This window comes from Hydractinia symbiolongicarpus, chromosome 11, assembly GCF_029227915.1.
Source record: "Hydractinia symbiolongicarpus strain clone_291-10 chromosome 11, HSymV2.1, whole genome shotgun sequence".
Classification (NCBI taxonomy): domain Eukaryota; kingdom Metazoa; phylum Cnidaria; class Hydrozoa; order Anthoathecata; family Hydractiniidae; genus Hydractinia; species Hydractinia symbiolongicarpus.
The window spans coordinates 19891750-19917201 of NC_079885.1; the positions used below are offsets into that span (position 1 = coordinate 19891750).

Here is a 25452-nt window from a genome sequence, read left to right on the forward strand (position 1 = left end):
GGTAGTGTTACTCTTGTAGCCATGTTTACTGGCATCATCAGATGTGCTATTAAAAATAAATGAAAGTAAATAAGCCAACTTGTATATAGGGAAACTTCAGTAAGTTTCATGTCTCCGTGGCGCAATTGGTTAGCGCGTTCGGCTGTTAACCGAAAGGTTGGTGGTTCAAGCCCACCCGGGGACGCAATGAACAAATACTTCGATCAGATGAAACAGATAGTGCCACAACTGCTTATGATTCCTAATGTCACGATAATTGTAAAGGCAACGGTAGTTTTAGTCTTGAAACTACGTTTACCTGCATAGTCAGATGTGGTGTTAAGAACATTGAAATTGAATTTGCTAACTAGTAAATAGGGATATTTCAGTATGTTTCGTGTCTCCGTGCCGCAATTGGTAAGCGCGTTCGGTGTTAACGGAAAGTTTGGTGGTTCAAGCCCAAACGGGGAAGTGATAAACAAATATGTCCATCAGAAGAATCAGACAGTGCTATCACTGCCTCTTATTCTTAATGTCACGTTATTTGTAAGAGCAACGGTAGTGTTACTCTTGTAGCCATGTTTACTGCCATCATCAGATGTGCTATTAAAAATAAATGAAAGTAAATAAGCCAATTTTTAAATAGGGAAACTTCAGTTTCATGTCTCCGTGGCGCAATTGGTTAGCGCGTTCGGCTGTTAACCGAAAGGTTGGTGGTTCAAGCCCACCTGGGGACGCAATGAACAAATACTTCGATCAGATGAAACAGATAGTGCTACTACTGCTTATGATTCCTAATGTCACGATAATTGTAAAAGCAACGGTACTTTTAGTCTTGAAACTACGTTTACCTGCATAGTCAGATGTGCTGTTAAGAACACTGAAATTGAATTAGCCTACTAGTGAATAGGGATACTTCAGTAAGTTTCGCGTCTCCGTAGCGAAATTTGTTGGCGCATTCGGCTGTTAACCGAAAGGTTGGTGGTTCAAACCCACCCGGCGAGGCGATGAACAAATATGTCCATCAGAAGAATCAGAGAGTGCTATCACTGCCTCTTATTCCTAATGTCACGTTAACTGTAAAAGCAACGGTAGTGTTACTCTTGTAGCCATGTTTACCGGCATCATCAGATGTTCTATTAAAAATAAATGAAAGTAAATGAGCCTACTTGTAAATAGGGAAACTTCTGTAAGTTTCATGTCTCCGTGGCGCAATTGGTTGGCGCGTTCGGCTGTTAACCGAAAGGTTGGTGGTTCAAGCCCACCCGGGGACGCAATGAACAAATACTTCCATCAGATGAAACAGATAGCGCTACCACTGCTTATGATTCCTAATGTCACGATAATTGTAAAAGCAACGGTAGTTTTAGTCTTGAAACTACGTTTGCCTGCATAGTCAGATATGGTGTTAAAAACATTGAAATTGAATTAGCTAACTAGTAAATAGGGATACTTCAGTATGTTTCGTGCCTCCGTGTCTCAATTTGTTGGCGCGTTCAGCTGTTAACGGAAAGGTTGGTGGTTCAAGCCCACCCGGGGAAGCGATGAACAAGTATGTCCATCAGAAAAATCAGAGAGTGCTATCACTGCCTCTTATTCCTAATGTCACGTTAACTGTAAGAGCAACGGTAGTGTTACTGTTGTAGCCATGTTTACTGGCATCACCAGATGTGCTATTAGAAATAAATGAAAGTAAATGTGTCAACTTGTAAATAGGGAAACTTCAGTAAGTTTCATGTCTCCGTGGCGCAATTGGTTAGCGCGTTCGGCTGTTAACCGAAAGGTTGGTGGTTCAAGCCCACCCGGGGACGCAAAGAACAAATACTTCGATCAGATGAAGCAGATAGTGCTACAACTGCTTATGATTCCTAATGTCACGATAATTGTAGAAGCAACGGTAGTTTTAGTCTTGAAACTACGTTTACCTGCATAGTCAGATGTGGTGTTAAAAACAATAAAATTGAATTAGCTAACTAGTAAATAGGGATATTTCAGTATGTTTCGTGTCTCCGCGCCGCAATTGGTAAGCGCGTTCGGCTGTTAACGGAAAGGTTGGTGGTTCAAGCCCACCCGGGGAAGCGATGAACAAGTATGTCCATCAGAAAAGTCAGAGAGTGCTATCACTGCTTCTTATTCCTAATGTCACGTTAACTGTAAGAGCAACGGTAGTGTTACTGTTGTAGCCATGTTTACTGGCATCATCAGATGTGCTATTAGAAATAAATGAAAGTAAATGTGTCAACTTGTAAATAGGGAAACTTCAGTAAGTTTCATGTCTCCGTGGCGCAATTGGTTAGCACGTTCGGCTGTTAACCGAAAGGTTGGTGGTTCAAGCCCACCCGGGGACGCAAAGAACAAATACTTCGATCAGATGAAACAGATAGTGCTACAACTGCTTATGATTCCTAATGTCACGATAATTGTAAAAGCAACGGTTGTTTTAGTCTTGAAACTACGTTTACCTGCATAGTCAGATGTGGTGTTAAAAACATTGAAATTGAATTAGCTAACTAGTAAATAGGGATATTTCAGTATGTTTCGTGTCTCCGCGCCGCAATTGGTAAGCGCGTTCGGCTGTTAACGGAAAGGTTGGTGGTTCAAGCCCACCCGGGGAGACGATGACAAAATATGTAGAACATAAGAATCAGAGAGTGCTATCACTGCCTCTTATTCCTAATGTCACGTTAACTGTAAGAGCAACGGTAGTGTTTCTCTTGTAGCCATGTTTACTGGCATCATCAGATGTGCTATTAAAAATAAATGAAAGTAAATAAGCCAACTTTTAAATAGGGAAACTTCAGTAAGTTTCATGTCTCCGTGGCGCAATTGGTTAGCGCGTTCGGCTGTTAACCGAAAGGTTGGTGGTTCAAGCCCACCCGGGGACGCAAAGAACAAATACTTCGATCAGATGAAACAGATAGTGCTACAACTGCTTATGATTCCTAATGTCACGATAATTGTAAAAGCAACGGTTGTTTTAGTCTTGAAACTACGTTTACCTGCATAGTCAGATGTGGTGTTAAAAACATTGAAATTGAATTAGCTAACTAGTAAATAGGGATATTTCAGTATGTTTCGTGTCTCCGCGCCGCAATTGGTAAGCGCGTTCGGCTGTTAACGGAAAGGTTGGTGGTTCAAGCCCACCCGGGGAGACGATGACAAAATATGAAGAACATAAGAATCAGAGAGTGCTATCACTGCCTCTTATTCCTAATGTCACGTTAACTGTAAGAGCAACGGTAGTGTTTCTCTTGTAGCCATGTTTACTGGCATCATCAGATGTGCTGTTAAAAATAAATGAAAGTAAATAAGCCAACTTTTAAATAGGGAAACTTCAGTAAGTTTCATGTCTCCGTGGCGCAATTGGTTAGCGCGTTCGGCTGTTAACCGAAAGGTTGGTGGTTCAAGCCCACCCGGGGACGCAATGAACAAATACTTCGATCAGATGAAACAGATAGTGCTACCACTGCTTATGATTCCTAATGTCACGATAATTGTAAAAGCAACGGTACTTTTAGTCTTGAAACTACGTTTACCTGCATAGTCAGATGTGCTGTTAAGAACACTGAAATTGAATTGGCCTACTAGTGAATAGGGATACTTCAGTAAGTTTCGCGTCTCCGTAGCGCAATTTGTTGGCGCATTTGGCTGTTAACCGAAAGGTTGGTGGTTCAAGCCCACCCGGGGACGCAATGAACAAATACTTCGATCAGATGAAACAGATAGTGCTACAACTGCTTATGATTCCTAATGTCACGATAATTGTAAAAGCAACGGTAGTTTAAAACTTGAAACTACGTTTACCTGCATAGTCAGATGTGGTGTTAGAAACATTGAAATTGAATTAGCTAACTAGTAAATAGGGATACTTCAGTATGTTTCGTGTCTCCGTGCCGAAATTGGTTAGCGCGTTCGGCTGTTAACGGAAAGGTTGGTGGTTCAAACCCACCCGGGGAAGCGATGAATAAATATGTCCATCAGAAGAATCAGAGAGTTTTATCACTGCCTCTTATTCCTAATGTCACGTTAACTGTAAAAGCAACGGTAGTGTTACTCTTGTAGCCATGTTTACTGGCATCATCAGATGTTCTAATAAAAATAAATGAAAGTAAATGAGCCAACTTGTAAATAGGGAAACTTCTGTAAGTTTCATGTCTCCGTGGCGCAATTGGTTGGCGCGTTCGGCTGTTAACCGAAAGGTTGGTGGTTCAAGCCCACCCGGGGACGCAAAGAACAAATACTTCGATCAGATGAAACAGATAGTGCTACAACTGCTTAGTATTCCTAATGTCACGATAATTGTAAAAGCAACGGTAGTTTTAGTCTTGAAACTACGTTTATCTGCATAGTCAGATGTGGTGTTAAAAACATTGAAATTGAATTAGCTAACTAGTAAATAGGGATATTTCAGTATGTTTCGTGTCTCCGCGCCGCAATTGGTAAGCGCGTTCGGCTGTTAACGGAAAGGTTGGTGGTTCAAGCCCACCCGGGGAAGCGATGAACAAGTATGTCCATCAGAAAAATCAGAGAGTGCTATCACTGCCTCTTATTCCTAATGTCACGTTAACTGTAAGAGCAACGGTAGTGTTACTGTTGTAGCCATGTTTACTGGCATCATCAGATGTGCTATTAGAAATAAATGAAAGTAAATGTGTCAACTTGTAAATAGGGAAACTTCAGTAAGTTTCATGTCTCCGTAGCGCAATTGGTTAGCGCGTTCGGCTGTTAACCGAAAGGTTGGTGGTTCAAGCCCACCCGGGGACGCAAAGAACAAATACTTCGATCAGATCAAACAGATAGTGCTACAACTGCTTATGATTCCTAATGTCACGATAATTGTAAAAGCAACGGTAGTTTTAGTCTTGAAACTACGTTTACCTGCATAGTCAGATGTGGTGTTAAAAACATTGAAATTGAATTAGCTAACTAGTAAATAGGGATATTTCAGTATGTTTCGTGTCTCCGCGCCGCAATTGGTAAGCGCGTTCGGCTGTTAACGGAAAGGTTGGTGGTTCAAGCCCACCCGGGGAGACGATGACAAAATACGTAGAACATAAGAATCAGAGAGTGCCATCACTGCCTCTTATTCCTAATGTCACGTTAACTGTAAGAGCAACGGTAGTGTTTCTCTTGTAGCCATGTTTACTGGCATCATCAGATGTGCTATTAAAAATAAATGAAAGTAAATAAGCCAACTTTTAAATAGGAAAACTTCAGTAAGTTTCATGTCTCCGTGGCGCAATTGGTTAGCGCGTTCGGCTGTTAACCGAAAGGTTGGTGGTTCAAGCCCACCCGGGGACGCAATGAATAAATACTTCGATCAGATGAAACAGATAGTGCTACAACTGCTTATGATTCCTAATGTCACGATAATTGTAAAAGCAACGGCAGTTTTAGTCTTAAAACTACGTTTACCTGCATAGTCAGATGTGGTGTTAAAAACATTGAAATTGAATTAGCTAACTAGTAAATAGGGATATTTCAGTATGTTTCGTGTCTCCGCGCCGCAATTGGTAAGCGCGTTCGGCTGTTAACGGAAAGGTTGGTGGTTCAAGCCCACCCGGGGAGACGATGACAAAATATGTAGAACATAAGAATCAGAGAGTGCTATCACTGCCTCTTATTCCTAATGTCACGTTAACTGTAAGAGCAACGGTAGTGTTTCTCTTGTAGCCATGTTTACTGGCATCATCAGATGTGCTATTAAAAATAAATGAAAGTAAATAAGCCAACTTTTAAATAGGGAAACTTCAGTAAGTTTCATGTCTCCGTGGCGCAATTGGTTAGCGCGTTCGGCTGTTAACCGAAAGGTTGGTGGTTCAAGCCCACCCGGGGACGCAAAGAACAAATACTTCGATCAGATGAAACAGATAGTGCTACAACTGCTTATGATTCCTAATGTCACGATAATTGTAAAAGCAACGGTTGTTTTAGTCTTGAAACTACGTTTACCTGCATAGTCAGATGTGGTGTTAAAAACATTGAAATTGAATTAGCTAACTAGTAAATAGGGATATTTCAGTATGTTTCGTGTCTCCGCGCCGCAATTGGTAAGCGCGTTCGGCTGTTAACGGAAAGGTTGGTGGTTCAAGCCCACCCGGGGAGACGATGACAAAATATGAAGAACATAAGAATCAGAGAGTGCTATCACTGCCTCTTATTCCTAATGTCACGTTAACTGTAAGAGCAACGGTAGTGTTTCTCTTGTAGCCATGTTTACTGGCATCATCAGATGTGCTGTTAAAAATAAATGAAAGTAAATAAGCCAACTTTTAAATAGGGAAACTTCAGTAAGTTTCATGTCTCCGTGGCGCAATTGGTTAGCGCGTTCGGCTGTTAACCGAAAGGTTGGTGGTTCAAGCCCACCCGGGGACGCAATGAACAAATACTTCGATCAGATGAAACAGATAGTGCTACCACTGCTTATGATTCCTAATGTCACGATAATTGTAAAAGCAACGGTACTTTTAGTCTTGAAACTACGTTTACCTGCATAGTCAGATGTGCTGTTAAGAACACTGAAATTGAATTGGCCTACTAGTGAATAGGGATACTTCAGTAAGTTTCGCGTCTCCGTAGCGCAATTTGTTGGCGCAATTGGCTGTTAACCGAAAGGTTGGTGGTTCAAGCCCACCCGGGGACGCAATGAACAAATACTTCGATCAGATGAAACAGATAGTGCTACAACTGCTTATGATTCCTAATGTCACGATAATTGTAAAAGCAACGGTAGTTTAAGTCTTGAAACTACGTTTACCTGCATAGTCAGATGTGGTGTTAGAAACATTGAAATTGAATTAGCTAACTAGTAAATAGGGATACTTCAGTATGTTTCGTGTCTCCGTGCCGAAATTGGTTAGCGCGTTCGGCTGTTAACGGAAAGGTTGGTGGTTCAAACCCACCCGGGGAAGCGATGAATAAATATGTCCATCAGAAGAATCAGAGAGTTTTATCACTGCCTCTTATTCCTAATGTCACGTTAACTGTAAAAGCAACGGTAGTGTTACTCTTGTAGCCATGTTTACTGGCATCATCAGATGTTCTAATAAAAATAAATGAAAGTAAATGAGCCAACTTGTAAATAGGGAAACTTCTGTGAGTTTCATGTCTCCGTGGCGCAATTGGTTGGCGCGTTCGGCTGTTAACCGAAAGGTTGGTGGTTCAAGCCCACCCGGGGACGCAAAGAACAAATACTTCGATCAGATGAAACAGATAGTGCTACAACTGCTTAGTATTCCTAATGTCACTATAATTGTAAAAGCAACGGTAGTTTTAGTCTTGAAACTACGTTTACCTGCATAGTCAGATGTGGTGTTAAAAACATTGAAATTGAATTAGCTAACTAGTAAATAGGGATATTTCAGTATGTTTCGTGTCTCCGCGCCGCAATTGGTAAGCGCGTTCGGCTGTTAACGGAAAGGTTGGTGGTTCAAGCCCACCCGGGGAAGCGATGAACAAGTATGTCCATCAGAAAAATCAGAGAGTGCTATCACTGCCTCTTATTCCTAATGTCACGTTAACTGTAAGAGCAACGGTAGTGTTACTGTTGTAGCCATGTTTACTGGCATCATCAGATGTGCTATTAGAAATAAATGAAAGTAAATGTGTCAACTTGTAAATAGGGAAACTTCAGTAAGTTTCATGTCTCCGTAGCGCAATTGGTTAGCGCGTTCGGCTGTTAACCGAAAGGTTGGTGGTTCAAGCCCACCCGGGGACGCAAAGAACAAATACTTCGATCAGATGAAACAGATAGTGCTACAACTGCTTATGATTCCTAATGTCACGATAATTGTAAAAGCAACGGTAGTTTTAGTCTTGAAACTACGTTTACCTGCATAGTCAGATGTGGTGTTAAAAACATTGAAATTGAATTAGCTAACTAGTAAATAGGGATATTTCAGTATGTTTCGTGTCTCCGCGCCGCAATTGGTAAGCGCGTTCGGCTGTTAACGGAAAGGTTGGTGGTTCAAGCCCACCCGGGGAGACGATGACAAAATACGTAGAACATAAGAATCAGAGAGTGCCATCACTGCCTCTTATTCCTAATGTCACGTTAACTGTAAGAGCAACGGTAGTGTTTCTCTTGTAGCCATGTTTACTGGCATCATCAGATGTGCTATTAAAAATAAATGAAAGTAAATAAGCCAACTTTTAAATAGGAAAACTTCAGTAAGTTTCATGTCTCCGTGGCGCAATTGGTTAGCGCGTTCGGCTGTTAACCGAAAGGTTGGTGGTTCAAGCCCACCCGGGGACGCAATGAATAAATACTTCGATCAGATGAAACAGATAGTGCTACAACTGCTTATGATTCCTAATGTCACGATAATTGTAAAAGCAACGGCAGTTTTAGTCTTAAAACTACATTTACCTGCATAGTCAGATGTGGTGTTAAAAACATTGAAATTGAATTAGCTAACTAGTAAATGGGGATATTTCAGTATGTTTCGTGTCTCCGTGCCGCAATTGGTAAGCGCGTTCGGCTGTTAACGGAAAGGTTGGTGGTTCAAGCCCACCCGGTGAAGCGATGAACAAGTATGTCCATCAGGAAAATCAGAGAGTGCTATCACTGCCTCTTATTCCTAATGTCACGTTAACTGTAAGAGCAACGGTAGTGTTACTGTTGTAGCCATGTTTACTGGCATCATCAGATGTGCTATTAGAAATAAATAAAAGTAAATGTGTCAACTTGTAAATAGGGAAACTTCAGTAAATTCATGTCTCCGTGGCGCAATTGGTTAGCGCGTTCGGCTGTTAACCGAAAGGTTGGTGGTTCAAGCCCACCCGGGGACGCAAAAAACAAATTCTTTGATCAGATGAAACAGATAGTGCTACCACTGCTTCTGATTCCTAATGTCACGATAATTGTAAAAGCAATGGTACTTTTAGTCTTGAAACTACGTTTACCTGCATAGTCAGATGTGGTGTTAAAAACATTGAAATTGAATTAGCTAACTAATAAATAGGGATACTTCAGTATTTTTCGTGTCTCCGTGCCGCAATTGGTTAGCGCGTTCGCCTGTTAACTGAAAGGTTGGTGGTTCAAGCGCCCCCGGGGAAGCGATGACCAAATATGTCCATCAGAAGAATCAGAGAGTGCTATCACTGCGTCTTTATCCTAAAGTCACGTTAACTGTAAGAGCAACAGGAGTGTTACTGTTGTAACCATGTTTACTGGCATCATCAGATGTGCTATTAAAAATAAACGAAAGTAAATGAGCCAACTTGTAAATAGGGAAACTTCAGTAAGTTTCATGTCTCCGTGGCGCAATTGGTTAGCGCGTTTGGCTGTTAACCGAAAGGTTCGTCGTTCAAGCCCACCCGGTGAGGCAATGAACAAATACTTCGATCAGATAAAGCAGATAGTGCTATCACTGCTTATGATTCCTAATGTCACGATAATTGTAAAAGCAACGTTAGTTTTAGTCTTGAAACTACGTTTACCTGCATAGTCAGATGTGGTGTTAGAAACATTGAAATTGAATTAGCTAACTAGTAAATAGGGATACTTCAGTATGTTTCGTGTCTCCGTGCCGAAATTGGTTAGCGCTTTCGGCTGTTAAAGGAAAGGTTGGTGGTTCAAGCCCACCCGGGGAAGCGATGAACAAGTATGTCCATTAGAAAAATCAGAGAGTGCTATCACTGCCTCTTATTCCTAATGTCACGTTAACTGTAAGAGCAACGGTAGTGTTACTGTTGTAACCATGTTTACTGGCATCATCAGATGTGCTATTAAAAATAAACGAAAGTAAATGAGCCAACTTGTAAATAGGGAAACTTCAGTAAGTTTCATGTCTCCGTGGCGCAATTGGTTAGCGCGTTTGGCTGTTAACCGAAAGGTTGGTGGTTCAAGCCCACCCGGGGACGCAATGAACAAACACTTCGATCAGATGAAACAGATAGTGCTACCACTGCTTATGATTCAAAATGTCACGATAATTGTAAAAGCAACGGTAGTTTTAGTCTTGAAACTACGTTTACTGCATAGTCAGATGTGGTGTTAAAAACATTGAAATTGAATTAGCTAACTAGTAAATAGGGATATTTCAGTATGTTTCGTTTCTCCGTGCCGCAATTGGTAATGCGTTCGGCTGTTAACGGAAAGGTTGGTGGTTCAAGCCCAAACGGGGAAGCAATGAACAAATATGTCTATCAGAAGAATCAGAGAGTGCTATCACTGCCTCTTATTCCTAATGTCACGTTAACTGTAAGAGCAACGGTAGTGTTTCTCTTGTAGCCATGTTTACTGGCATCATCAGATGTGCTATTAAAAATAAATGAAAGTAAATAAGCCAACTTTTAAATAGGAAAACTTCAGTAAGTTTCATGTCTCCGTGGCGCAATTGGTTAGCGCGTTCGGCTGTTAACCGAAAGGTTGGTGGTTCAAGCCCACCCGGGGACGCAATGAATAAATACTTCGATCAGATGAAACAGATGCTACAACTGCTTATGATTCCTAATGTCACGATAATTGTAAAAGCAACGGCAGTTTTAGTCTTAAAACTACGTTTACCTGCATAGTCAGATGTGGTTTTAAAAACATTGAAATTGAATTAGCTAACTAGTAAATGGGGATATTTCAGTATGTTTCGTGTCTCCGTGCCGCAATTGGTAAGCGCGTTCGGCTGTTAACGGAAAGGTTGGTGGTTCAAGCCCACCCGGTGAAGCGATGAACAAGTATGTCCATCAGGAAAATCAGAGAGTGCTATCACTGCCTCTTATTCCTAATGTCACGTTAACTGTAAGAGCAACGGTAGTGTTACTGTTGTAGCCATGTTTACTGGCATCATCAGATGTGCTATTAGAAATAAATAAAAGTAAATGTGTCAACTTGTAAATAGGGAAACTTCAGTAAATTCATGTCTCCGTGGCGCAATTGGTTAGCGCGTTCGGCTGTTAACCGAAAGGTTGGTGGTTCAAGCCCACCCGGGGACGCAAAAAACAAATTCTTTGATCAGATGAAACAGATAGTGCTACCACTGCTTCTGATTCCTAATGTCACGATAATTGTAAAAGCAATGGTACTTTTAGTCTTAAAACTACGTTTACCTGCATAGTCAGATGTGGTGTTAAAAACATTGAAATTGAATTAGCTAACTAATAAATAGGGATACTTCAGTATTTTTCGTGTCTCCGTGCCGCAATTGGTTAGCGCGTTCGCCTGTTAACTGAAAGGTTGGTGGTTCAAGCGCCCCCGGGGAAGCGATGAACAAATATGTCCATCAGAAGAATCAGAGAGTGCTATCACTGCGTCTTTATCCTAAAGTCACGTTAACTGTAAGAGCAACAGGAGTGTTACTGTTGTAACCATGTTTACTGGCATCATCAGATGTGCTATTAAAAATAAACGAAAGTAAATGAGCCAACTTGTAAATAGGGAAACTTCAGTAAGTTTCATGTCTCCGTGGCGCAATTGGTTAGCGCGTTTGGCTGTTAACCGAAAGGTTCGTGGTTCAAGCCCACCCGGTGAGGCAATGAACAAATACTTCGATCAGATAAAGCAGATAGTGCTATCACTGCTTATGATTCCTAATGTCACGATAATTGTAAAAGCAACGTTAGTTTTAGTCTTGAAACTACGTTTACCTGCATAGTCAGATGTGGTGTTAGAAACATTGAAATTGAATTAGCTAACTAGTAAATAGGGATACTTCAGTATGTTTCGTGTCTCCGTGCCGAAATTGGTTAGCGCTTTCGGCTGTTAAAGGAAAGGTTGGTGGTTCAAGCCCACCCGGGGAAGCGATGAACAAGTATGTCCATTAGAAAAATCAGAGAGTGCTATCACTGCCTCTTATTCCTAATGTCACGTTAACTGTAAGAGCAACGGTAGTGTTACTGTTGTAACCATGTTTACTGGCATCATCAGATGTGCTATTAAAAATAAACGAAAGTAAATGAGCCAACTTGTAAATAGGGAAACTTCAGTAAGTTTCATGTCTCCGTGGCGCAATTGGTTAGCGCGTTTGGCTGTTAACCGAAAGGTTGGTGGTTCAAGCCCACCCGGGGACGCAATGAACAAACACTTCGATCAGATGAAACAGATAGTGCTACCACTGCTTATGATTCCAAATGTCACGATAATTGTAAAAGCAACGGTAGTTTTAGTCTTGAAACTACGTTTACTGCATAGTCAGATGTGGTGTTAAAAACATTGAAATTGAATTAGCTAACTAGTAAATAGGGATATTTCAGTATGTTTCGTTTCTCCGTGCCGCAATTGGTAATGCGTTCGGCTGTTAACGGAAAGGTTGGTGGTTCAAGCCCAAACGGGGAAGCAATGAACAAATATGTCTATCAGAAGAATCAGAGAGTGCTATCACTGCCTCTTATTCCTAATGTCACGTTATTTGTAAGAGCAACGGTAGTGTTACTTTTGTAGCCATGTTTACTGGCATCATCAGATGTGCTATTAAAAATAAATGAAAGTAAATAAGCCAACTTTTAAATAGGGAAACTTCAGTAAGTTTCATGTCTCCGTGGCGCAATTGGTTAGCGCGTTCGGCTGTTAACCGAAAGGTTGTTGGTTCAAGCCCACCCGGGGACGCAATGAACAAATACTTCGATCAGATGAAACAGATAGTGCTACCACTGCTTATGATTCCTAATGTCACGATAATTGTAAAAGCAACGGTAGTTTTAGTCTTGAAACTACGTTTACCTGCATAGTCAGATGTGGTGTTAAAAACATTGAAATTGAATTAGGTAACAAGTAAATAGGGATACTTTAGTATGTTTCGCGTCTCCGTGCCGCAATTGGTTAGCGCGTTTGGCTGTTAACGGAAAGGTTGGTGGGTCAAACCCACCCGGGGAAGCGATGAACAAATATGTCCATCAGAAGAATCAGAGAGTGCTATCACTGCCTCTTATTCCTAAAGTCACGTTAACTGTAAGAGCAACGGTAGTGTTACACTTGTAGCCATGTCTACTGGCATCATCAGATGTGCTATTAAAAATAAATGAAAGTAAATGAGCCAACTTGTAAATAGGGAAACTTCAGTAAATTCATGTCTCCGTGGCGCAATTGGTTAGCGCGTTCGGCTGTTAACCGAAAGGTTGGTGGTTCAAGCCCACCCGGGGACGCAAAAAACAAATTCGTTGATCAGATGAAACAGATAGTGCTACCACTGCTTATGATTCCTAATGTCACGGTAATTGTAAAAGCAATGGTAGTTTTAGTCTTGAAACTACGTTTACCTGCATAGTCAGATGTGGTGTTAAAAACATTGAAATTGAATTAGCTAACTAATAAATAGGGATACTTCAGTATGTTTCGTGTTTCCGTGCCGCAATTGGTTAGCGCTTTCGCCTGTTAACTGAAAGGTTGGTGGTTCAAGCGCACCCGGGGAAGCGATGAACAAATATGTCCATCAGAAGAATCAGAGAGTGCTATCACTGCCTCTTATTCCTAATGTCACGTTATTTGTAAGAGCAACGGTAGTGTTACTTTTGTAGCCATGTTTACTGGCATCATCAGATGTGCTATTAAAAATAAATGAAAGTAAATAAGCCAACTTTAAATAGGGAAACTTCAGTAAGTTTCATGTCTCCGTGGCGCAATTGGTTAGCGCGTTCGGCTGTTAACCGAAAGGTTGTTGGTTCAAGCCCACCCGGGGACGCAATGAACAAATACTTCGATCAGATGAAACAGATAGTGCTACCACTGCTTATGATTCCTAATGTCACGATAATTGTAAAAGCGACGGTAGTTTTAGTCTTGAAACTACGTTTACCTGCATAGTCAGATGTGGTGTTAAAAACATTGAAATTGAATTAGGTAACAAGTAAATAGAGATACTTTAGTATGTTTCGCGTCTCCGTGCCGCAATTGGTTAGCGCGTTCGGCTGTTAACGGAAAGGTTGGTGGGTCAAACCCACCCGGGGAAGCGATGAACAAATATGTCCATCAGAAGAATCAGAGAGTGCTATCACTGCCTCTTATTCCTAAAGTCACGTTAACTGTAAGAGCAACGGTAGTGTTACACTTGTAGCCATGTCTACTGGCATCATCAGATGTGCTATTTAAAATAAATGAAAGTAAATGAGCCAACTTGTAAATAGGGAAACTTCAGTAAATTCATGTCTCCGTGGCGCAATTGGTTAGCGCGTTCGGCTGTTAACCGTAAGGTTGGTGGTTCAAGCCCACCCGGGGACGCAAAAAACAAATTCGTTGATCAGATGAAACAGATAGTGCTACCACTGCTTATGATTCCTAATGTCACGATAATTGTAAAAGCAATGGTAGTTTTAGTCTTGAAACTACGTTTACCTGCATAGTCAGATGTGGTGTTAAAAACATTGAAATTGAATTAGCTAACTAATAAATAGGGATACTTCAGTATGTTTCGTGTTTCCGTGCCGCAAATGGTTAGCGCGTTCGCCTGTTAACTGAAAGGTTGGTGGTTCAAGCGCCCCCGGGGAAGCGATGAACAAATATGTCCATCAGAAGAATCAGAGAGTGCTATCACTGCCTCTTATTCCTAATGTCACATTAACTGTAAGAGCAACGGTAGTGTTACTCTTGTAGCCATGTTTACTGGCATCATCAGATATGCTATTAAAAATAAATGAAAGTAAATGAGTCAACTTGTAAATAGGGAAACTTCAGTAAGTTTCATGTCTCCGTGGCGCAATTGGTTAGCGCGTTCGGCTGTTAACCGAAAGGTTTGTGGTTCAAGCCCACCCGGCGTCGCAATGAACAAATACTTCGATCAGATAAAGCAGATAGTGCTACCACTGCTTATGATTCCTAATGTCACGATAATTGTAAAAGCAACGGTAGTTTTAGTCTTGAAACTACGTTTACCTGCATAGTCAGATGTGGTGTTAGAAACATTGAAATTGAATTAGCTAACTAGTAAATGGGGATACTTCAGTATGTTTCGCGTCTCCGTGCCGAAATTGGTTAGCGCTTTCGGCTGTTAACGGAAAGGTTGGTGGTTCAAGCCCACCCGGGCAAGCGATGAACAAGTATGTCCATCAGAAAAATCAGAGAGTGCTATCACTGTCTCTTATTCCTAAAGTCACGTTAACTGTAAGAGCAACAGGAGTTTTACTGTTGTAACCATGTTTACTGGCATCATCAGATGTGTAATTAAAAATAAACGAAAGTAAATGAGCCAACTTGTAAATAGGGAAACTTCAGTAAGTTTCATGTCTCCGTGGCGCAATTGGTTAGCGCGTTTGGCTGTTAACCGAAAGGTTGGTGGTTCAAGCCCACCCGGTGAGGCAATGAACAAATACTTCGATCAGATAAAGCAGATAGTGCTATCACTGCTTATGATTCCTAATGTCACGATAATTGTAAAAGCAATGGTAGTTTTAGTCTTGAAACTACGTTTACCTGCATAGTCAGATGTGGTGTTAAAAACATTGAAATTGAATTAGCTAACTAATAAATAGGGATACTTCAGTATGTTTCGTCTTTCCGTGCCGCAATTGGTTAGCGCGTTCGCCTGTTAACTGAAAGGTTGGTGGTTCAAGCGCCCCCGGGGAAGCGATGAACAAATATGTCCATCAGAAGAATCAGAGAGTGCTATCACTGCCTCTTATTCCTAATGTCACATTAACTGTAAGAGCAACGGTAGTGTTACTCTTGTAGCCATGTTTACTGGCATCATCAGATATGCTATTAAAAATAAATGAAAGTAAATGAGTCAACTTGTAAATAGGGAAACTTCAGTAAGTTTCATGTCTCCGTGGCGCAATTGGTTAGCGCGTTCGGCTGTTAACCGAAAGGTTTGTGGTTCAAGCCCACCCGGCGTCGCAATGAACAAATACTTCGATCAGATAAAGCAGATAGTGCTACCACTGCTTATGATTCCTAATGTCACGATAATTGTAAAAGCAACGGTAGTTTTAGTCTTGAAACTACGTTTACCTGCATAGTCAGATGTGGTGTTAGAAACATTGAAATTGAATTAGCTAACTAGTAAATAGGGATACTTCAGTATGTTTCGCGTCTCCGTGCCGAAATTGGTTAGCACTTTCGGCTGTTAACGGAAAGGTTGGTGGTTCAAGCCCACCCGGGGAAGCGATGAACAAGTATGTCCATCAGAAAAATCAGAGAGTGCTATCACTGTCTCTTATTCCTAAAGTCACGTTAACTGTAAGAGCAACAGGAGTTTTACTGTTGTAACCATGTTTACTGGCATCATCAGATGTGTAATTAAAAATAAACGAAAGTAAATGAGCCAACTTGTAAATAGGGAAACTTCAGTAAGTTTCATGTCTCCGTGGCGCAATTGGTTAGCGCGTTTGGCTGTTAACCGAAAGGTTGGTGGTTCAAGCCCACCCGGTGAGGCAATGAACAAATACTTCGATCAGATAAAGCAGATAGTGCTATCACTGCTTATGATTCCTAATGTCATGATAATTGTAAAAGCAATGGTAGTTTTAGTCTTGAAACTACGTTTACCTGCATAGTCAGATGTGGTGTTAAAAACATTGAAATTGAATTAGCTAACTAATAAATAGGGATACTTCAGTATGTTTCGTGTTTCCGTGCCGCAATTGGTTAGCGCGTTCGCCTGTTAACTGAAAGGTTGGTGGTTCAAGCCCACCCGGGGAAGCGATGAACAAATATGTCCATCAGAAGAATCAGAGAGTGCTATCACTGCCTCTTATTCCTAATGTCACATTAACTGTAAGAGCAACGGTAGTGTTACTCTTGTAGCCATGTTTACTGGCATCATCAGATATGCTATTAAAAATAAATGAAAGTAAATGAGTCAACTTGTAAATAGGGAAACTTCAGTAAGTTTCATGACTCCGTGGCGCAATTGGTTAGCGCGTTCGGCTGTTAACCGAAAGGTTTGTGGTTCAAGCCCACCCAGCGTCGCAATGAACAAATACTTCGATCAGATAAAGCAGATAGTGCTACCACTGCTTATGATTCCTAATGTCACGATAATTGTAAAAGCAACGGTAGTTTTAGTCTTGAAACTACGTTTACCTGCATAGTCAGATGTGGTGTTAGAAACATTGAAATTGAATTAGCTAACTAGTAAATAGGGATACTTCAGTATGTTTCGCGTCTCCGTGCCGAAATTGGTTAGCGCTTTCGGCTGTTAACGGAAAGGTTGGTGGTTCAAGCCCACCCGGGGAAGCGATGAACAAGTATGTCCATCAGAAAAATCAGAGAGTGCTATCACTGTCTCTTATTCCTAAAGTCACGTTAACTGTAAGAGCAACAGGAGTTTTACTGTTGTAACCATGTTTACTGGCATCATCTGATGTGCTATTAAAAATAAATGAAAGTAAATGAGCCAACTTGTAAATAGGGAAACTTCAGTGAATTCATGTCTCCGTGGCGCAATTGGTTAGCGCGTTCGGCTGTTAACTGAAAGGTTGGTGGTTCAAGCCCACCCGGGGACGCAAAGAACAAATTCTTTGATCAGATGAAACAGATAGTGCTACCACTGCTTATAATTCCTAATGTCACGATAATTGTAAAAGCAACGGTAGTTTTAGTCTTGAAACTACGTTTACCTGCATAGTCAGATGTGGTGTTAAAAACATTGAAATTGAATTAGCTAACTAATAAATAGGGATACTTCAGTATGTTTCGTGTCTCCGTGCCGAAATTGGTTAGCGCTTTCGGCTGTTAACAGAAAGGTTGGTGGTTCAAGCCCAAGCGGGGAAGCGATGAACAAATATGTCTATCAGAAGAATCAGAGAGTGCTATCACTGCCTCTTATTCCTAATGTCACGTTATTTGTAAGAGCAACGGTAGTGTTACTCTTGTAGCCATGTTTACTGGCATCATCAGATGTGCTATTAAAAATAAATGAAAGTGAATAAGCCAACTTTTAAATAGGGAAACTTCAGTAAGTTTCATGTCTCCGTGGCGCAATTGGTTAGCGCGTTCGGCTGTTAACCGAAAGGTTGTTGGTTCAAGCCCACCAGGGGACGCAATGAACAAATACTTCGATCAGAAGCAACAGATAGTGCTACCACTGCTTATGATTCCTAATGTCACGATAATTGTAAAAGCAACGGTAGTTTTAGTCTTGAAACTACGTTTATCTGCATAGTCAGATGTGGTGTTAAAAACATTGAAATTGAATTAGGTAACAAGTAAATAGGGATACTTTAGTATGTTTCGCGTCTCCGTGCCGCAATTGGTTAGCGCGTTCGGCTGTTAACGGAAAGGTTGGTGGTTCAAACCCACCCGGGGAAGCGATGAACAAATATGTCCATCAGAAGAATCAGAGAGTGCTATCACTGCCTCTTATTCCTAAAGTCACGTTAACTGTAAGAGCAACGGTAGTGTTACACTTGTAGCCATGTCTACTGGCATCATCAGATGTGCTATTAAAAATAAATGAAAGTAAATGAGCCAACTTGTAAATAGGGAAACTTCAGTGAATTCATGTCTCCGTGGCGCAATTGGTTAGCGCGTTCGGCTGTTAACCGAAAGGTTGGTGGTTCAAGCCCACCCGGGGACGCAAAGAACAAATTCTTTGATCAGATGAAACAGATAGTGCTACCACTGCTTATAATTCCTAATGTCACGATAATTGTAAAAGCAACGGTAGTTTTAGTCTTGAAACTACGTTTACCTGCATAGTCAGATGTGGTGTTAAAAACATTGAAATTGAATTAGCTAACTAATAAATAGGGATACTTCAGTATGTTTCGTGTCTCCGTGCCGCAATTGGTTAGCGCGTTCGCCTGTTAACTGAGAGGTTGGTGGGTCAAGCGCCCCCGGGGAAGCGATGAACAAATATGTCCATCAGAAGAATCAGAGAGTGCTATCACTGCCTCTTATTCCTAATGTCACGTTAACTGTAAGAGCAACGGTAGTGTTACTCTTGTAGCCATGTTTACTGGCATCATCAGATGTGCTATTAAAAATAAACGAAAGTAAATGAGCCAACTTGCAAATAGGGAAACTTCAGTAAGTTTCATGTCTCCGTGGCGCAATTGGTTAGCGCGTTCGGCTGTTAACCGAAAGGTTGGTGGTTCAAGCCCACCCGGGGACGCAATGAACAAGCACTTCGATCAGATGAAACAGATAGTGCTACCACTGCTTATGATTCCTAATGTCACGATAATTGTAAAAGCAACGTTAGTTTTAGTCTTGAAACTACGTTTACTGCATAGTCAGATGTGGTGTTAAAAACATTGAAATTGAATTAGCTAACTAGTAAATAGGGATATTTCAGTATGTTTCGTTTCTCCGTGCCGCAATTGGTAATGCGTTCGGCTGTTAACAGAAAGGTTGGTGGTTCAAGCCCAAACGGGGAAGCGATGAACAAATATGTCTATCAGAAGAATCAGAGAGTGCTATCACTGCCTCTTATTCCTAATGTCACGTTATTTGTAAGAGCAACGGTAGTGTTACTCTTGTAGCCATGTTTACTGGCATCATCAGATGTGCTATTAAAAATAAATGAAAGTGAATAAGCCAACTTTTAAATAGGGAAACTTCAGTAAGTTTCATGTCTCCGTGGCGCAATTGGTTAGCGCGTTCGGCTGTTAACCGAAAGGTTGTTGGTTCAAGCCCACCCGGGGACGCAATGAACAAATACTTCGATCAGATGCAACAGATAGTGCTACCACTGCTTATGATTCCTAATGTCACGATAATTGTAAAAGCAACGGTAGTTTTAGTCTTGAAACTACGTTTACCTGCATAGTCAGATGTGGTGTTAAAAACATTGAAATTGAATTAGGTAACAAGTAAATAGGGATACTTTAGTATGTTTCGCGTCTCCGTGCCGCAATTGGTTAGCGCGTTCGGCTGTTAACGGAAAGGTTGGTGGTTCAAACCCACCCGGGGAAGCGATGAACAAATATGTCCATCAGAAGAATCAGAGAGTGCTATCACTGCCTCTTATTCCTAAAGTCACGTTAACTGTAAGAGCAACGGTAGTGTTACACTTGTAGCCATGTCTACTGGCATCATCAGATGTGCTATTAAAAATAAATGAAAGTAAATGAGCCAACTTGTAAATAGGGAAACTTCAGTAAATTCATGTCTCCGTGGCGCAATTGGTTAGCGCGTTCGGCTGTTAACCGAAAGGTTGGTGGTTCAAGCCCACTCGGGGACGCAAAGAACAAATTCTTCGATCAGATGCAACAGATAGTGCTACCACTGCTTATGATTCCTAATGTCACGATAATTGAAAAAGCAACGGTAGTTTTAGTCTTGAAACTACGTTTACCTGCATAGTCAGATGTGGTGTTAAAAACATTGAAACTGAATTAGGTAACAAGTAAATAGGGATACTTTAGTATGTTTCGCGTCTCCGTGCCGCAATTGGTTAGCGCGTTCGGCTGTTAACGGAAAGGTTGGTGGTTCAAACCCACCCGGGGAAGCGATGAACAAATATGTCCATCAGAAGAATCAGAGAGTGCTATCACTGCCTCTTATTCCTAAAGTCACGTTAACTGTAAGAGCAACGGTAGTGTTACACTTGTAGCCATGTCTACTGGCATCATCAGATGTGCTATTAAAAATAAATGAAAGTAAATGAGCCAACTTGTAAATAGGAAAACTTCAGTGAATTCATGTCTCCGTGGCGCAATTGGTTAGCGCGTTCGGCTGTTAACCGAAAGGTTGGTGGTTCAAGCCCACTCGGGGACGCAAAGAACAAATTCTTTGATCAGATGAAACAGATAGTGCTACCACTGCTTATAATTCCTAATGTCACGATAATTGTAAAAGCAACGGTAGTTTTAGTCTTGAAACTACGTTTACCTGCATAGTCAGATGTGGTGTTAAAAACATTGAAATTGAATTAGCTAACTAATAAATAGGGATACTTCAGTATGTTTCGTGTCTCCGTGCCGAAATTGGTAAGCGCTTTCGGCTGTTAAAGGAAAGGTTGGTGGTTCAAGCCCACCCGGGGAAGCGATGAACAAGTATGTCCATTAGAAAAATCAGAGAGTGCTATCACTGCCTCTTATTCCTAATGTCACGTTAACTGTAAGAGCAACGGTAGTGTTACTGTTGTAACCATGTTTACTGGCATCATCAGATGTGCTATTAAAAATAAACGAAAGTAAATGAGCCAACTTGCAAATAGGGAAACTTCAGTAAGTTTCATGTCTCCGTGGCGCAATTGGTTAGTGCGTTCGGCTGTTAACCGAAAGGTTGGTGGTTCAAGCCCACCCGGGGACGCAATGAACAAGCACTTCGATCAGATGAAACAGATAGTGCTACCACTGCTTATGATTCCTAATGTCACGATAATTGTAAAAGCAACGTTAGTTTTAGTCTTGAAACTACGTTTACTGCATAGTCAGATGTGGTGTTAAAAACATTGAAATTGAATTAGCTAACTAGTAAATAGGGATATTTCAGTATGTTTCGTTTCTCCGTGCCGCAATTGGTAATGCGTTCGGCTGTTAACAGAAAGGTTGGTGGTTCAAGCCCAAGCGGGGAAGCGATGAACAAATATGTCTATCAGAAGAATCAGAGAGTGCTATCACTGCCTCTTATTCCTAATGTCACGTTATTTGTAAGAGCAACGGTAGTGTTACTCTTGTAGCCATGTTTACTGGCATCATCAGATGTGCTATTAAAAATAAATGAAAGTGAATAAGCCAACTTTTAAATAGGGAAACTTCAGTAAGTTTCATGTCTCCGTGGCGCAATTGGTTAGCGCGTTCGGCTGTTAACCGAAAGGTTGTTGGTTCAAGCCCACCCGGGGACGCAATGAACAAATACTTCGATCAGATGCAACAGATAGTGCTACCACTGCTTATGATTCCTAATGTCACGATAATTGTAAAAGCAACGGTAGTTTTAGTCTTGAAACTACGTTTACCTGCATAGTCAGATGTGGTGTTAAAAACATTGAAATTGAATTAGGTAACAAGTAAATAGGGATACTTTAGTATGTTTCGCGTCTCCGTGCCGCAATTGGTTAGCGCGTTCGGCTGTTAACGGAAAGGTTGGTGGTTCAAACCCACCCGGGGAAGCGATGAACAAATATGTCCATCAGAAGAATCAGAGAGTGCTATCACTGCCTCTTATTCCTAAAGTCACGTTAACTGTAAGAGCAACGGTAGTGTTACACTTGTAGCCATGTCTACTGGCATCATCAGATGTGCTATTAAAAATAAATGAAAGTAAATGAGCCAACTTGTAAATAGGGAAACTTCAGTGAATTCATGTCTCCGTGGCGCAATTGGTTAGCGCGTTCGGCTGTTAACCGAAAGGTTGGTGGTTCAAGCCCACCCGGGGACGCAAAGAACAAATTCTTTGATCAGATGAAACAGATAGTGCTACCACTGCTTATAATTCCTAATGTCACGATAATTGTAAAAGCAACGGTAGTTTTAGTCTTGAAACTACGTTTACCTGCATAGTCAGATGTGGTGTTAAAAACATTGAAATTGAATTAGCTAACTAATAAATAGGGATACTTCAGTATGTTTCGTGTCTCCGTGCCGCAATTGGTTAGCGCGTTTGCCTGTTAACTGAGAGGTTGGTGGGTCAAGCGCCCCCGGGGAAGCGATGAACAAATATGTCCATCAGAAGAATCAGAGAGTGCTATCACTGCCTCTTATTCCTAATGTCACGTTAACTGTAAGAGCAACGGTAGTGTTACTCTTGTAGCCAAGTTTTCTGGCATCATCAGATATGCTATTAAAAATAAATGAAAGTAAATGAGCCAACTTGTAAATAGGGAAACTTCAGTAAGTTTCATGTCTCCGTGGCGCAATTGGTTAGCGCGTTCGGCTGTTAACCGAAAGGTTTGTGGTTCAATCCCACCCGGGGACGCAATGAACAAGCACTTCGATCAGATGAAACAGATAGTGCTACCACTGCTTATGATTCCTAATGTCACGATAATTGTAAAAGCAACGTTAGTTTTAGTCTTGAAACTACGTTTACTGCATAGTCAGATGTGGTGTTAAAAACATTGAAATTGAATTAGCTAACTAGTAAATAGGGATATTTCAGTATGTTTCGTTTCTCCGTGCCGCAATTGGTAATGCGTTCGGCTGTTAACAGAAAGGTTGGTGGTTCAAGCCCAAACGGGGAAGCGATGAACAAATATGTCTATCAGAAGAATCAGAGAGTGCTATCACTGCCTCTTATTCCTAATGTCACGTTATTTGTAAGAGCAACGGTAGTGTTACTCTTGTAGCCATGTTTACTGGCATCATCAGATGTGCTATTAAAAATAAATGAAAGTGAATAAGCCAACTTTTAAATAGGGAAACTTCAGTAAGTTTCATGTCTCCGTGGCGCAATTGGTTAGCGCGTTCGGCTGTTAACCGAAAGGTTGTTGGTTCAAGCCCACCCGGGGACGCAATGAACAAATACTTCGATCAGATGCAACAGATAGTGCTACCACTGCTTTTAATTCCTAATGTCACGATAATTGTAAAAGCAACGGTAGTTTTAGTCTTGAAACTACGTTTACCTGCATAGTCAGATGTGGTGTTAAAAACATTGAAATTGAATTAGGTAACAAATAAATAGGGATACTTTAGTATGTTTCGCGTCTCCGTGCCGCAATTGGTTAGCGCGTTCGGCTGTTAACGGAAAGGTTGGTGGTTCAAACCCACCCGGGGAAGCGATGAACAAATATGTCCATCAGAAGAATCAGAGAGTGCTATCACTGCCTCTTATTCCTAAAGTCACGTTAACTGTAAGAGCAACGGTAGTGTTACACTTGTAGCAACGTCTACTGGCATCATCAGATGTGCTATTAAAAATAAATGAAAGTAAATGAGCCAACTTGTAAATAGGGAAACTTCAGTAAATTCATGTCTCCGTGGCGCAATTGGTTAGCGCGTTCGGCTGTTAACCGAAAGGTTGGTGGTTCAAGCCCACTCGGGGACGCAAAGAACAAATTCTTTGATCAGATGAAACAGATAGTGCTATCACTGCTTATGATTCCTAATGTCACGATAATTGTAAAGGCAACGGTAGTTTTAGTCTTGAAACTACGTTTACCTGCATAGTCAGATGTGGTATTAGAAACATTGAAATTGAATTAGCTAACTAGTAAATAGGGATACTTCAGCATGTTTCGTGTCTCCGTGCCGAAATTGGTTAGCGCTTTCGGCTGTTAAAGGAAAGGTTGGTGGTTCAAGCCCACCCGGGGAAGCGATGAACAATTATGTCCATTAGAAAAATCAGAGAGTGCTATCACTGCCTCTTATTCCTAATGTCACGTTAACTGTAAGAGCAACGGTAGTGTTACTGTTGTAACCATGTTTACTGGCATCATCAGATGTGCTATTAAAAATAAACGAAAGTAAATGAGCCAACTTGCAAATAGGGAAACTTCAGTAAGTTTCATGTCTCCGTGGCGCAATTGGTTAGCGCGTTCGGCTGTTAACCGAAAGGATGGTGGTTCAAGCCCACCCGGGGACGCAATGAACAAACACTTCGATCAAATGAAACAGATAGTGCTACCACTGCTTATGATTCCTAATGTCACGATAATTGTAAAAGCAACGGTAGTTTTAGTCTTGAAACTACATTTACTGCATAGTCAGATGTGGTGTTAAAAACATTGAAATTGAATTAGCTAACTAGTAAATAGGGATACTTCAGTATGTTTCGTGTCTTCGTGCCGTAATTGGTTAGCGCGTTCGGCTGTTAACGGAAAGGTTGGTGGTTCAAGCCCACCCGGGAAAGCGATGAAAAAGTATGTCCATTAGAAAAATCAGAGAGTGCTATCACTGCCTCTTATTCCTAATGTCACGTTAACTGTAAGAGCAACGGTAGTGTTACTCTTGTAGCCATGTTTACTGGCATCATCAGATGTGCTATTAAAATAAATGAAAGTAATTGAGCCAACTTGTAAATAGGGAAACTTCAGTAAATTTCATGTCTCCGTGGAGCAATTGGTTAGCGCGTTCGGCTGTTGACCGAAAGGTTGGTGGTTCAAGCCCATCCGGGGACGCAATGAACAAATACTTCGATCAGATGAAACAGATAGTGCTACCACTGCTTATGATTCCTAATGTCACGATAATTGTAAAAGCAACGGTAGTTTTAGTCTTGAAACTACGTTTACCTGCATAGTCAGATGTGGTGTTAAAAACATTGAAATTGAATTAGCTAACTAGTAAATAGGGATACTTCAGTATGTTTCGTGTCTCCGTGCCGCAATTGGTTAGCGCTTTCGGCTGTTAACGGAAAGGTTGGTGGTTCAAGCCCACCCGGGAAAGCGATGAACAAGTATGTCCATCAGAAAAATCAGAGAGTGCTATCACTGCCTCTTATTCCTAATGTCACGTTAACTGTAAGAGCAACGGTAGTTTTAGTCTTGAAACTACGTTTACCTGCATAGTCAGATGTGCTATTAAAAATAAATGAAAATAAATGGGCCAACTTGTAAATAGGGAAACTTTAGTAAGTTTCATGTCTCCGTGGCGCAATTGGTTAGCACGTTCGGCTGTTAAACGAAAGGTTGGCGGTTCAAGCCCACCCGGGGACGCAATGAACAAATACTTCGATCAGATGAAACAGTTAGTGCTACCACTGCTTATGATTCCCAA

General features: G+C 41.2%; 33 non-coding genes across 33 annotated transcripts; all 33 read left to right on the forward strand.

Annotated features, from left to right (window-relative positions):
- The first annotated feature begins 110 nt into the window (after positions 1–110).
- On the forward strand, positions 111–184 carry Trnan-guu (transfer RNA asparagine (anticodon GUU)). The gene has a single exon. It is a non-coding gene; the product is annotated as a tRNA-Asn (tRNA).
- Positions 185–642: 458 nt separating this feature from the next.
- Trnan-guu (transfer RNA asparagine (anticodon GUU)) lies at positions 643–716 on the forward strand. Its single transcript has one exon. It is a non-coding gene; the product is annotated as a tRNA-Asn (tRNA).
- Positions 717–1716: 1000 nt separating this feature from the next.
- Trnan-guu (transfer RNA asparagine (anticodon GUU)) lies at positions 1717–1790 on the forward strand. Its single transcript has one exon. It is a non-coding gene; the product is annotated as a tRNA-Asn (tRNA).
- A 463-nt stretch (positions 1791–2253) lies between these two features.
- On the forward strand, positions 2254–2327 carry Trnan-guu (transfer RNA asparagine (anticodon GUU)). Its single transcript has one exon. It is a non-coding gene; the product is annotated as a tRNA-Asn (tRNA).
- A 463-nt stretch (positions 2328–2790) lies between these two features.
- On the forward strand, positions 2791–2864 carry Trnan-guu (transfer RNA asparagine (anticodon GUU)). The gene has a single exon. It is a non-coding gene; the product is annotated as a tRNA-Asn (tRNA).
- A 463-nt stretch (positions 2865–3327) lies between these two features.
- Positions 3328–3401, forward strand: Trnan-guu (transfer RNA asparagine (anticodon GUU)). The gene has a single exon. It is a non-coding gene; the product is annotated as a tRNA-Asn (tRNA).
- Positions 3402–4669: 1268 nt separating this feature from the next.
- On the forward strand, positions 4670–4743 carry Trnan-guu (transfer RNA asparagine (anticodon GUU)). Its single transcript has one exon. It is a non-coding gene; the product is annotated as a tRNA-Asn (tRNA).
- Positions 4744–5206: 463 nt separating this feature from the next.
- On the forward strand, positions 5207–5280 carry Trnan-guu (transfer RNA asparagine (anticodon GUU)). Its single transcript has one exon. It is a non-coding gene; the product is annotated as a tRNA-Asn (tRNA).
- Positions 5281–5743: 463 nt separating this feature from the next.
- Trnan-guu (transfer RNA asparagine (anticodon GUU)) lies at positions 5744–5817 on the forward strand. The gene has a single exon. It is a non-coding gene; the product is annotated as a tRNA-Asn (tRNA).
- Positions 5818–6280: 463 nt separating this feature from the next.
- On the forward strand, positions 6281–6354 carry Trnan-guu (transfer RNA asparagine (anticodon GUU)). Its single transcript has one exon. It is a non-coding gene; the product is annotated as a tRNA-Asn (tRNA).
- A 1268-nt stretch (positions 6355–7622) lies between these two features.
- Positions 7623–7696, forward strand: Trnan-guu (transfer RNA asparagine (anticodon GUU)). Its single transcript has one exon. It is a non-coding gene; the product is annotated as a tRNA-Asn (tRNA).
- Positions 7697–8159: 463 nt separating this feature from the next.
- On the forward strand, positions 8160–8233 carry Trnan-guu (transfer RNA asparagine (anticodon GUU)). Its single transcript has one exon. It is a non-coding gene; the product is annotated as a tRNA-Asn (tRNA).
- Positions 8234–8695: 462 nt separating this feature from the next.
- On the forward strand, positions 8696–8769 carry Trnan-guu (transfer RNA asparagine (anticodon GUU)). The gene has a single exon. It is a non-coding gene; the product is annotated as a tRNA-Asn (tRNA).
- A 1000-nt stretch (positions 8770–9769) lies between these two features.
- Positions 9770–9843, forward strand: Trnan-guu (transfer RNA asparagine (anticodon GUU)). The gene has a single exon. It is a non-coding gene; the product is annotated as a tRNA-Asn (tRNA).
- Positions 9844–10304: 461 nt separating this feature from the next.
- On the forward strand, positions 10305–10378 carry Trnan-guu (transfer RNA asparagine (anticodon GUU)). The gene has a single exon. It is a non-coding gene; the product is annotated as a tRNA-Asn (tRNA).
- Positions 10379–10837: 459 nt separating this feature from the next.
- Trnan-guu (transfer RNA asparagine (anticodon GUU)) lies at positions 10838–10911 on the forward strand. The gene has a single exon. It is a non-coding gene; the product is annotated as a tRNA-Asn (tRNA).
- Positions 10912–11911: 1000 nt separating this feature from the next.
- Positions 11912–11985, forward strand: Trnan-guu (transfer RNA asparagine (anticodon GUU)). The gene has a single exon. It is a non-coding gene; the product is annotated as a tRNA-Asn (tRNA).
- A 461-nt stretch (positions 11986–12446) lies between these two features.
- Positions 12447–12520, forward strand: Trnan-guu (transfer RNA asparagine (anticodon GUU)). The gene has a single exon. It is a non-coding gene; the product is annotated as a tRNA-Asn (tRNA).
- A 462-nt stretch (positions 12521–12982) lies between these two features.
- Trnan-guu (transfer RNA asparagine (anticodon GUU)) lies at positions 12983–13056 on the forward strand. The gene has a single exon. It is a non-coding gene; the product is annotated as a tRNA-Asn (tRNA).
- Positions 13057–13518: 462 nt separating this feature from the next.
- Trnan-guu (transfer RNA asparagine (anticodon GUU)) lies at positions 13519–13592 on the forward strand. Its single transcript has one exon. It is a non-coding gene; the product is annotated as a tRNA-Asn (tRNA).
- Positions 13593–14054: 462 nt separating this feature from the next.
- Trnan-guu (transfer RNA asparagine (anticodon GUU)) lies at positions 14055–14128 on the forward strand. Its single transcript has one exon. It is a non-coding gene; the product is annotated as a tRNA-Asn (tRNA).
- A 3147-nt stretch (positions 14129–17275) lies between these two features.
- On the forward strand, positions 17276–17349 carry Trnan-guu (transfer RNA asparagine (anticodon GUU)). Its single transcript has one exon. It is a non-coding gene; the product is annotated as a tRNA-Asn (tRNA).
- A 999-nt stretch (positions 17350–18348) lies between these two features.
- Trnan-guu (transfer RNA asparagine (anticodon GUU)) lies at positions 18349–18422 on the forward strand. Its single transcript has one exon. It is a non-coding gene; the product is annotated as a tRNA-Asn (tRNA).
- A 463-nt stretch (positions 18423–18885) lies between these two features.
- Trnan-guu (transfer RNA asparagine (anticodon GUU)) lies at positions 18886–18959 on the forward strand. Its single transcript has one exon. It is a non-coding gene; the product is annotated as a tRNA-Asn (tRNA).
- A 461-nt stretch (positions 18960–19420) lies between these two features.
- Trnan-guu (transfer RNA asparagine (anticodon GUU)) lies at positions 19421–19494 on the forward strand. The gene has a single exon. It is a non-coding gene; the product is annotated as a tRNA-Asn (tRNA).
- A 462-nt stretch (positions 19495–19956) lies between these two features.
- Positions 19957–20030, forward strand: Trnan-guu (transfer RNA asparagine (anticodon GUU)). Its single transcript has one exon. It is a non-coding gene; the product is annotated as a tRNA-Asn (tRNA).
- Positions 20031–20492: 462 nt separating this feature from the next.
- On the forward strand, positions 20493–20566 carry Trnan-guu (transfer RNA asparagine (anticodon GUU)). Its single transcript has one exon. It is a non-coding gene; the product is annotated as a tRNA-Asn (tRNA).
- A 463-nt stretch (positions 20567–21029) lies between these two features.
- On the forward strand, positions 21030–21103 carry Trnan-guu (transfer RNA asparagine (anticodon GUU)). Its single transcript has one exon. It is a non-coding gene; the product is annotated as a tRNA-Asn (tRNA).
- Positions 21104–21564: 461 nt separating this feature from the next.
- On the forward strand, positions 21565–21638 carry Trnan-guu (transfer RNA asparagine (anticodon GUU)). Its single transcript has one exon. It is a non-coding gene; the product is annotated as a tRNA-Asn (tRNA).
- Positions 21639–22100: 462 nt separating this feature from the next.
- Positions 22101–22174, forward strand: Trnan-guu (transfer RNA asparagine (anticodon GUU)). The gene has a single exon. It is a non-coding gene; the product is annotated as a tRNA-Asn (tRNA).
- A 998-nt stretch (positions 22175–23172) lies between these two features.
- Positions 23173–23246, forward strand: Trnan-guu (transfer RNA asparagine (anticodon GUU)). Its single transcript has one exon. It is a non-coding gene; the product is annotated as a tRNA-Asn (tRNA).
- A 462-nt stretch (positions 23247–23708) lies between these two features.
- Trnan-guu (transfer RNA asparagine (anticodon GUU)) lies at positions 23709–23782 on the forward strand. Its single transcript has one exon. It is a non-coding gene; the product is annotated as a tRNA-Asn (tRNA).
- A 463-nt stretch (positions 23783–24245) lies between these two features.
- Trnan-guu (transfer RNA asparagine (anticodon GUU)) lies at positions 24246–24319 on the forward strand. Its single transcript has one exon. It is a non-coding gene; the product is annotated as a tRNA-Asn (tRNA).
- The last annotated feature ends 1133 nt before the right edge of the window (positions 24320–25452 follow it).